Source organism: Bos grunniens, chromosome 22 (genome assembly GCF_055505025.1).
Source record: "Bos grunniens cultivar Pamir isolate PY7600 chromosome 22, Bosgru_T2T1.0, whole genome shotgun sequence".
Classification (NCBI taxonomy): Eukaryota; Metazoa; Chordata; class Mammalia; order Artiodactyla; family Bovidae; genus Bos; species Bos grunniens.
Window position 1 is genome coordinate 6,319,711 of NC_141186.1, and position 10,384 is coordinate 6,330,094.

Here is a 10,384-nt window from a genome sequence, read left to right on the forward strand (position 1 = left end):
GTGCTATACAGCAGGTAAATGTATATATAAGAGAATCCTGCTGCTGCTGCTAAGGTGCTTCAGTCACGTGTGACCCCACAGACGGCAGCCCACCAGGCTCCTCAGTCCCTGGGATTCTCCAGACAAGAAGACTGGGGTGGGCTCCCATTTCCTTCTCGAATACATACATGCATGCCAAGTCGCTTTAGTCGTGTCCAACTCTGTGCGACCCTATGGACAGCAGCCCACCAGGCTCCTCTGTCCATAGGATTCTCCTGCAAGAATACTGGTGTGGGTTGCCATTTCCTTTTCCATAAGAAAATACCACTCAGCCATAAAAAAGAAAAAATAATATCATTTGCAGCAACATGGATGTACCTAGAGATTGTCTTACTTAGTGAAGTAAGTCAGAGAAAAACAAATATCATATGATATCACTTATATGTGAAATCTTTAAAAATGGTACAAATGAGTTTATTTCTCAGTTTTAATCATTGTACTATGATTATGTAAGATGCTAGCAATAGGGGAAGCTGAGTAAAGAGCATATAGGAACTCTGTTTGGTACAGTTCTGGAATCTCCAGGTAAAAAATTTAAAAATAAATACAAATACACAGGTAACTATACTCAATATTCTCTAATAACCTATAAGGGAAAAGAATCTGAAAATGAATAGCTGTGTATGTGTGTATAACTGAAACACTTGGCTGTATACTGAAACTAACATGACATTGTCAGTCAACTATACTTTAATTTGAAATAAATACATACAAATAAATTTAGAAGTACACTAATCAGTTCAGTTGCTCAGCCATGTCCTACTCATTGCGACCCATGGACTGCAGCATGCCAGGCCTCCCTGTCCATCTCCAAATCCCGGAATTTACTCAAACTCATGTCTGTTGAGTTGGTGATGCCATCCAACCATCTCATCTTCTGTCATCCCCTTCTCCTGCTGCCTTCAATCTTTCCCAGCATCAGGGTCTTTTCAAATGAGTCAGCTCTTCACATCAGGTGGCCAAAGGACTGGAGTTTCAGCTTCAGCATCAGTCCTTCCGATGAAGATTCAGGACTGATTTCCTTTAGGATGGAATGGTTTGGTCTCCTTGCAGTCCAAGGGACTCTCAAGAGTCTTTTCCAACACCACAGTTCAAAAGCATCAATTCTTTGGTGCTCAGCTTTCTTTATAGTCCAACTCTCACATCCATACATGACCACTGGAAAAACCATAGCCTTGACTAGACGAACCTTTGTTGACAAAGTAATGTCTCTGCTTTTTAATATGCTGTCTAGGTTGGTCATAGCTTTTCTTCCAAGGAGTAAGCGTCTTTTAATTTCACGGCTGCAGTCACCATCTGCAGTGATTTTGGAGCCCAAAAAACTAAAGTGTACCACTGTTTCCCCATCTGTTTGCCATGAAGTGATGGCACCAGATGCCATGATCTTTGTTTTCTGAATGTTGAGTTTTAAGCCAACTTTTTCACTTTCCTCTTTCACTTTCATCAAGAGGCTCTTTAGGTCTTCTTCGCTTTCTGCCATAGGGTTGTGTTATCTGCATATCAGGTTATTGATATTTCTCCCAGCAATCTTGATTCCAGCTTGTGCTTCTTCCAGCCTAGCGTTTCTCATGATGTACTCTGCATATAAGTTAAATAAGCAGGGTGACAATATACAGCCTTGACGTACTCCTTTCCCTGTTTGGAACCAGTCTGTTGTTCCATGTCCAGTTCTAACTGTTGTTCCTGATCTGCATATAGATTTCTCAAGAGGCAGGTCAGGTAGCCTGGTATTCCCATCTCTTGAAGAATTTTCCAGAGTTTGTTGTGACCCACACAGTCAAAGGCTTTGGCATAGTCAACAAAGCAGAAGTAGATGTTTTTCTGGAACTGTCTTGCTTTTTCAATGATCCAATGGATGTAGGCAATTTGATCTCTGGTTCCTCTACCTTTTCTAAATCCAGCTTGAACATCTGGAAGTTCACAGTTCACATACTGTTGAAGCCTGGCTTAAAGAATTTTGAGCTTTGCTAGCGTCTGAGATCAGTGCAATCATTTGGTAGTTTGAACATTGTTTGGCATTGCCTTTCATTGGGATTGGAATGAAAACCGACCTTTTCCAGTCCTGGGGCCACTGTTGAGTTTTCCAAATTTGCTGGCATATTGAGTGCGGCACTTTCACAGCATCTTCTTTTAGGATTTGAAATAGCTCAACTGGAATTCCATCACCTCCACTAGCTTTGTTCGTAGTGATGCTTCCTAAGGCCCATTTGACTTTGCATTCCAGGATGTCTGGCTCTAGGTGAGTGATCACACCATTGTGATTATCTGGGTCGTGAAGATCATTTTTATACAGTTATTCTGTGTATTCTTGCCACCTCTTCTTAGTATCTTCTGCTTCTGTTAGCTTCATATCGTTTCTGTCCTTTACTGTGCCCATTTGTGAAAAACAAGCTTTGATTCTGCCTATTAGCAGTAGTGGAAAAATAACAAAATGTCGACCAAGGTGGAAAAGAAAGCTATGGACAATGGGATACAGCAGTTCCCCATCTGATGCTCAGCTTCCCCTGCTGCACAGGCTTGTGGGCTGTGTCAACAGCTGAGCTGCTTTGCTTCCCTCAGCGTGCAGATTTCTTACTTGCAGTCAATTGATGTATCACAGCTAGAGTTAGCTGTGGTTTTATTCTTAGTTACTACAATTATTTGAAAACAACATTTATATGAGATCCTTCCCCCACTCTCCCTGCTCCCGAGAAGCCTCTCTCACTTCTGTCTCTCCATAACTACATCACTTCTTTCCTTTCTTCACCTCTTTGCTCTCTCTTCACATCTCTTTCTCACACGGTTTGAAATTTCTAAGGAAGGTTGAACAGGAACTACCAAGACAAGAGAAACAAAGGTACCTGATGTGTTATTATATTTTAAACACAAAACCTACCTCCACTTCTTTTTTAGTTGTACAGTGCTCAGAGTCAATCCAGAATTCATCACTGCCCTCTACTTAAATCTGTACACTGGCATCTCAGCCTAGGGTAAAATGTGCCCAAGATGTTTTACTTCCTTGACCTCAGTTCAATTCAGTTCAGTCGCTCAGTTGTGTCTGACTCTTGGCGACCCCATGAATCGCAGCACGCCAGGCCTCCCTGTCCATCACCAACTCCCGGAGTTCACTCAGACTCATGTCCAGCAAGTCGGTGATGCCATCCAGCCATCTCATCCTCTGTCGTCCTCTTCTCCTCCTGCCCCCAATCCCTCCCAGCATCAGAGTCTTTTCCAATGAGTCAACTCTTCACATGAGGTGGCCAAAGTACTGGTTTCAGCTTCAGCATCGTTCCTTCCAAAGAAATCCCAGGGCCGATCTCCTTCAGAATGGACTGGTTGGATCTCCTTGCAGCATGTTTTATTACTTCAGAGGAAGTCATTTAAATTTTTTAGTAATTTTTTTTGGTGGCTTTAGTGGTAAAGAATCTGCCTGTCAATCCAGGAGATGTAAGAGATGCTGGTTTGATCCCTGAGTTGGGAAGATCCCCTGGAGGAGGCCTGGAGAGTGCCATGGACAGAGGAGCCTGGTGCGCTACAGTCCAAGGGGTCGCACAGAGTTGGACACGACTTAAGAGACAGCACTCACGCATACAATTTTTAAAGGTTACTTTCCATTTATAGTTATTACAAAATATTGGCCACATTCCCCATGTTGTGCAATACATCCTTGGGCTTATGCTACACCCAATAGTTTGCACCTCCCATTTCCCCACCCCTGTATTATCTCTCCTCCCTTCCCACTGGTAACCACTAATTTGCACTCTATATCTATGAGTCTGCTTCTGTTTTATTATATTCACTGTGTTGTATTTTTTAGATTCTGCACACAAGTGCAAAATATCATACAGTATTTGTCTTTATCTGACTTCATTCACTTAGCATAATGCTCTCCAGGTCCATCCGTGTTGCTACAAATGGCAAAATTTCATTCTTTTTAAGGCTAATATTCCATTGTAGATATATACCACATATTTCTTATCCCTTCATCTGTTGGTGGACACTTAGGTTGCTTCCATATCATGGCTATTGTAAATGGTGCTGCAATGAACATTGGGATGCATGTATCTTTTTGAATTAGTGTTTTTGTGTTTTTCAGAAAGCAAGTCACTTTTTAAAATATAGATCATGTATACATTTGGCAAAGGGAATTAATGTGGAGAACCAGAAACAGTTATTAAAAAACAGAAGAAAGAAAGAGAGAACAGAATTCAGTCTTACAGCCTATTGTTTGGAAAATAAATAGCTCAACCTGAACCCAAACAAAACAAGAATAATAAATGTGCCATTGACTTGGTGGAAATGTCTTGTACGTGGTGGAGAGGAGTATAAATATTCATTGAATATGTTCCTTACATTTATCTTGGTCTGCAAAGTTAAAAACCTCTTAAACTTATTGAGACCTCTCAGGGCTATCTTGCTACTTTCTCTGAGTGTCCTGAATTCCTGTGTAGGTCTCTTTTTTAATTAACTTTTATTGGCTTGTAGTTGTTTTACAATGTTGTGTTGGTTTCTATTGTTTATCAAAGTGAATCAGCTACACATATACATATCCCCTTCCGTTTTGGATTCCTTCCCCATTGAGGTCACCACAGAGCTTGAGTAGAGTGCCCTGTGCTATCCGTAGACTCTCATTAGTTATCTATTTTATACACAGCATCAATAGTGTATACATGTCAGTCTCAACCTCCCAGTTCTTCCCAGCCTCTTTCCCCCTTGGTCTTCATACATTTGTTCTCTATGTCAGTGTCTCTATTTCTGCTTTGCACAGATCATCTATACCACTTTTCCAGATTTCATTCATATGTGTTAGCGTATGATATTTGTTTTTTCTCTTTCTGACTTACTTCACTCTCTATCCTGTGTAGATCTTAATCTCAACAAAACCTGGTCACTGTTTATTGTGTGAGCTGGGCTGACGTGCTCTGCCTTTAAGATGCTTATTTATTTCTCTAAAACTATAAAACCTCTTCTTTTGAAGTTGAGGTGGAACAAGGCATTCCTACTACTAATGCAAGGGCACAAAACCGTAATTATATGTAGAGTATAAAGTAAATGTCTTTTATTCAAAGCGCACAAAGATGAATAGGGGGAAACAGGAAAGAACTAAATTAACACCCTCAGTATACTCATAGAAGTTACTAATAGCAGTTCATGATTTTTGTTAAATAATGTACAGTGAAGGAGACTTAAATGTCTTCTTTCAAAACTGCTTACTTTTTGAAAGTAAATTTTTAAGTGCACTTAACAGTCTTGAGTGTTTTCCTTATCTATGTGACACAGTAAGTGTGTAGACACTTAATGAGTGCTCTTGAGTTAGGGAAAGAAAAACGTGAATTCAAACAGAAATCAATTTAGTTTTAAAGTTAAGGCTTCAGATTTGTTGGTATACCTGAATAAGATTTCATTCTCACAAATGTCTGGGTTCTCAGTGGTGAAATGAAAGGGAGTTGAGTGCATCCAGGAGACGCTGGCAGATGAGAGAAGGCTGTACTGGCAGGTCAGGCAAACTCCTGGGAGCCGGATTTTAGTCTCATGTCCCTGGTGAGGGCTGGAAGATGCAATCGTGCTGGTGGAATCCTGAACAGAGCCCCTGGGAAATCACATTCCTCACAGAGACTGTCCAGAAAAGAAGAAATAAAAGTTCAAGAAGTACTGGGGTTTTCTGGAATGTTATCTAGTCTCAGTAGCCAAGGAGAGATTGAATAGATTTCATGTGTGTGTGTGAAATGAGAGTAAGTTAAATGAAATCTGTATTTTTAGTCTATTTTTAATTCTTGATTCATATATATGTAAGACTCTGTTTAAAACTATAATTCAAAATGATACATGCACCCCAATGCCATAATAGCATTATTTATGAAATATTACCCTGCCATGAAAAAGAATGAAATGTTGCCTAGCAGCAATATAGATGGAGCTAGAGATGATCATACCAAGTGAAGTAAGCCAAATACCATGTGATATCACTTCTCTGTGGAATCTAAAATATGACAAGTGAACTTCTGTACAAACCAGAAACAGGCCCACAGAGGGCGAAGGGATGGATGGGTAGTTTGGGATTAACAGATGCAAACCATTATATTTGAATGGATGAACAAAAAGGTCCTACTATATAGCACAGGGAACTATCTTCAGCATCCTGTGATAAAACATAATTGGAAAGAATATTAAAAAGAATGTATATATTTATGTATAATTAAATCACTTTGCTGTACAGCAGAAACTAACACAAGATTGTAAATCAACTATACTTCAAAATACAGATATAAAATTTTTTTTTAAATAACAAGACCCTGTCTGAGCACATTATGTTATGTAAAGGCTATATGAGAATGGACTCTCCAGACTGAATTTCATGTGTGGTTTGTCCAATATCTCTCTGCTTGACATTTTGTACTTTGCACGCACACACCCTTGCTTTTGCTGCTGAAGACCATACAGCCTAACCACTTTCAACTGAACATGACCTTTGAGCTGTTTTTCCAAGAGTGGCTTGAGGTCTGCGCTGTCATCCCCTCTTCTGTGGTTTCCCTTTGTGACCCAGTGCACGTGTCCACAAGCTCGGGCTGAAGTTAGATGTTGCAGCTGAAGAACAGTTTTCTTCAGTGAAAAGCAAAGTGGTTCAGTAAAAATAATGACAAGGTTTATTGAGCACCCAGTGTATGAAGCTCAGTCCTCAGGCCTCACTTCAACAAACTCATTTAATCTTGACAACCTTGTTATATAGACCCTATCATTAATACCATTATTATTCCCTTTAATAAATGGACAAAACCGATACACAGAGGCTGAGTAATTCACTCAAGGGTACACAGCCCATAAAAAGAGCCAGGATACGAACTCAGGAAGTCTGGTTCTAAGGCCCCCACTCTTAATCACTCCATTACTAGAAGAGAAACCATTTGCACCTGGTACATTAAAACAGTAAAACAAGGGGATTCCCTGTGGTCCGGCGGTTAGGACTCTGCATTCTCACTGCCGAGGGCTCAGGTTCAATCCCTAGCTGGGGAACTAAATTGCACAAGACCCATGGCATGGCCAAAAAATAAAATAAAGAATTGGCAAGGGACTACTTTGGTGGTCCAGTGGCTAAGACTCTGAGCTCCCAATGCAGGGGGCCTGGATTTGATCCCTGATCAGGGAACTAGATTTCCCATGCTGCAAAGAAGAGTTCACATGTCACAGCTAAAGATCCTGCACGCCACAGCTAAGACCAGGCCCAGCCAAATAAGTAAACAAAAAGGAAATTGAAATAAAAAGGAATTGGCAATTAAAGAAAAACAAGAAACAAACAAAAAACAGTGAAATAAGATATCAAGACAAAGCATCTCCCCAGACCCCCAAAACATTAGGGTCTAATGGACAGATTACCTATTTTATACTCAGGAAGAGTTTTGATTTTCTCTAGTCATGAAGTTTGCTGCTCACTGGATAACCAAGGGTTCCCCTGAATGTTCTAAGCCCCCGGTAACATTTAAAGCCATGTGGTTAGTTCTGGCATAAGCCGAAAGTGCAAGTGATGCAGGCTACCTCTGGGTGGAAAATTTTAATTCTTCCGTCCTATGGTGGTCCTTTGGGTCTCTGTTCACCTCCATGGTGATGGAGAAAACCACTGTGGTCTAGATGCTGCTGCTGCTGCTGCTGCTGCTGCTAAGTCACTTCAGTCATGTCTGACTCTGTGCGACCCCATAGACGGCAGCCCACCAGGCTCCCCCGTCCCTGGGATTCTCCAGGCAAGAACACTGTAGTGGGTTGCCATTTCCTTTTCCAATGCAGGAAAGTAAAAAGTAAAAGTGAAGTTGCTCAGTCATGTCTGACTCTTAGCGACCCCATGGACTGCAGTCCACCAGGCTCCTCCATCCATGGGATTTTCCAGGCAAGAGTACTGGAATGGGGTGCCATTGCCTTCTCCAGATGCTGTTGCTAAAGGTCAGTAAAGCCTCAGTTAGCCCATCTGTGAGTAATCGCACGACCCCCCATGAGCCCACTAGGCTGTGAACTATGAGTGAGGAATAAACCTTAGTTGTGTTCTAAGTTTAAGATCCTGTAATTTCAGTTTTTTTGTGTGAATATGTTAGAGGAGAGAAAGTCACTTAAGGAAAAATTTATTGATCAGCTAGGTTGTGATCAACTCTGGCTTCCCAAGTAGAGTACCACGAACTGGGTAGCTAAAAAAACAACTTCCGTTTATTTTCTCATGGTTCTGGAGACTGGAAATCTAAGATCAAGGGGACAGAGGGGCTGGTTTTGGTGAGATTGCTCTCCTAGGGTGGCAGAATGCTGCTTTCTCTCTGCGTCCTCACATGGCCTTTCCTCTGAACGCAAAGGACAGAGAGAGAGACAGTACTGGTGTCTCTCCCCCTTCTTGTAAGGCCACTGGTCATACTGGAGTAAAGTCCTACCTTTGTGCTGTCATGTAATCTTAAGCACCTCCTTGAAGGCCATGTCTGCAGACACAGTCACACTGGGGATGAGGGCTTCAACGTGTGAATTGAGGCGACACAGTTCAGTCTGTAACAACACGTGCAGTGACACAGGGACTCAGCAGGAAGAACACAGGCTGTGTCTTCAAATATGCAAGGTTAGGGTCAGACTTTTCTGCCTACTGGAGTGTCTAAGCTGTTTTCTATAGACAAATGTCTTACAGACCATCAGTTCAGTTCAGTTCAGTCGCTCAGTCGTGTCCGACTCTTGCGACCCCATAGGCTGCAGCATGCCAGGCCTCCCTGTCCGTCACCAACTCCTGGAGTTTACTCAAACTCATGTCCATTGAGTCGGTGATGCCATCCAACCATCTCATCCTCTGTCGTCCCCTTCTCCTCCTGCCTTCAATCTTTCCCAGCATCAGGGTCTGAATTTTCAAATGAGTCAATTCTTCACATCAGGTGGCCAAAGGTCTGGAGTTTCAGCTTCAGCATCAGTCCTTCCAATGAATATTCAGGACTGATTTCCTCTAGGATGGACTGGAGACAGCCTGCTGGAGCTCAAACCCCAGCTCGACTTCTGAGTCATGTGGCCTTTGGCCCATTTCCTCACCTCTGTGTGCCTTGGTCTCATCTTCAAAGCGTGGATAAGGGTTAGCACCTTCCACTTAAGAGTCCTGTGCTGTGTGCTTAGTCGCTCAGTCGTGTCCAACTCTGTGACCCCATAGATTGTAGCCCGAGAGGCTCCTCTGTCATGGGATTCTCCAGGCAAGAATACTGGAGTGGATTGCCATTTCCTTATCCAGGGGATCTTACCGAACCAGGGATCAAACCCGCATCTCCTGCATTGGCAGGCAGATTCTTTACTGCTGAGCCACCAGGGAAGCCCATGACAGCACTTTGTTCCCATCCAATTCCTGCATTCTTATTTGGATCAAAAGTTGTACTTCAAAACTCCATGGACATGTTCAGGTTATCCTACATCAAGGACAGCATTCCTGGCCCTACCACATGGCCCAAGGATAAAGTGCTGAAGTTCTTGGTGTTTCATCAAACACACACTCACTCTGCCTGGAACACAGTTGCTGACCGTCAGTCTCTTGGTGACATCCTCCCACCAGTCCTTCACCTTTAGCTTACAGCTTTGCTTGGCTGCTGCCTGTGCATTCAGGTCTTTTTTTTTTAATCCTAGCTGCATCCTTATTGGGGTTCTTCCCTTTCCTTGACCTCTTCCTCCCTTGACAATTTCTCCTGAGGGCACTTCCTCAGTAAGTCACACACAAGCCCATCTCAGGAGATTCTTTGGGGGAAAACGGATCTAAAATGGATGTGCAAAGATTTCATGAAAAGCAGAAAGATGTTCAAGAGAGGGCACTGCAATGGGAATTTGCTGTATGACTCGGGGAGCTCAAACCGGGGCTCTGGAACAACCTAGAGGGGTGGGATGGGGTGGGAGGCAGGAGGGAGGTTCAAGAGGGAGGGGACGTATGTATATGTTTATGGCTGATTCCTGTTGATGTATGACAGAAACCAACACAATTCTGTGAAGCAATTATCCTTCAATTAAAAAATAAATTAATTAGAGAGAGAGGGGGCACTAAGCCCCAGAGGAACGGGAGCCATAAGGAAGCCTGAGAAGAGTCTTTGAGGACAAGAACAGTGAGTGTGTTAAAGGGTGAAGACAGGAAAGCAGTTACAATGAGAACCAAGACAGCATATGGCGTCAGCGTATGGACAGGGTGCAAGGAAGATGACAAGTCACGCAACTGGCCCAGCGGAGTTTTGTTGAGACGCCAGAATTGCTGTGCATCCCAAAATAACGTATTGTTTTCTTTGTGGGCTGGCTGTGCAGCTGTAGAGGGGTCTTCCTCTCTCTCTTTTCCTCCTCTGTGCTTCCTTTCAATAAATTCCATTACCCAGAACCCAAATACATCTGTTCTTTG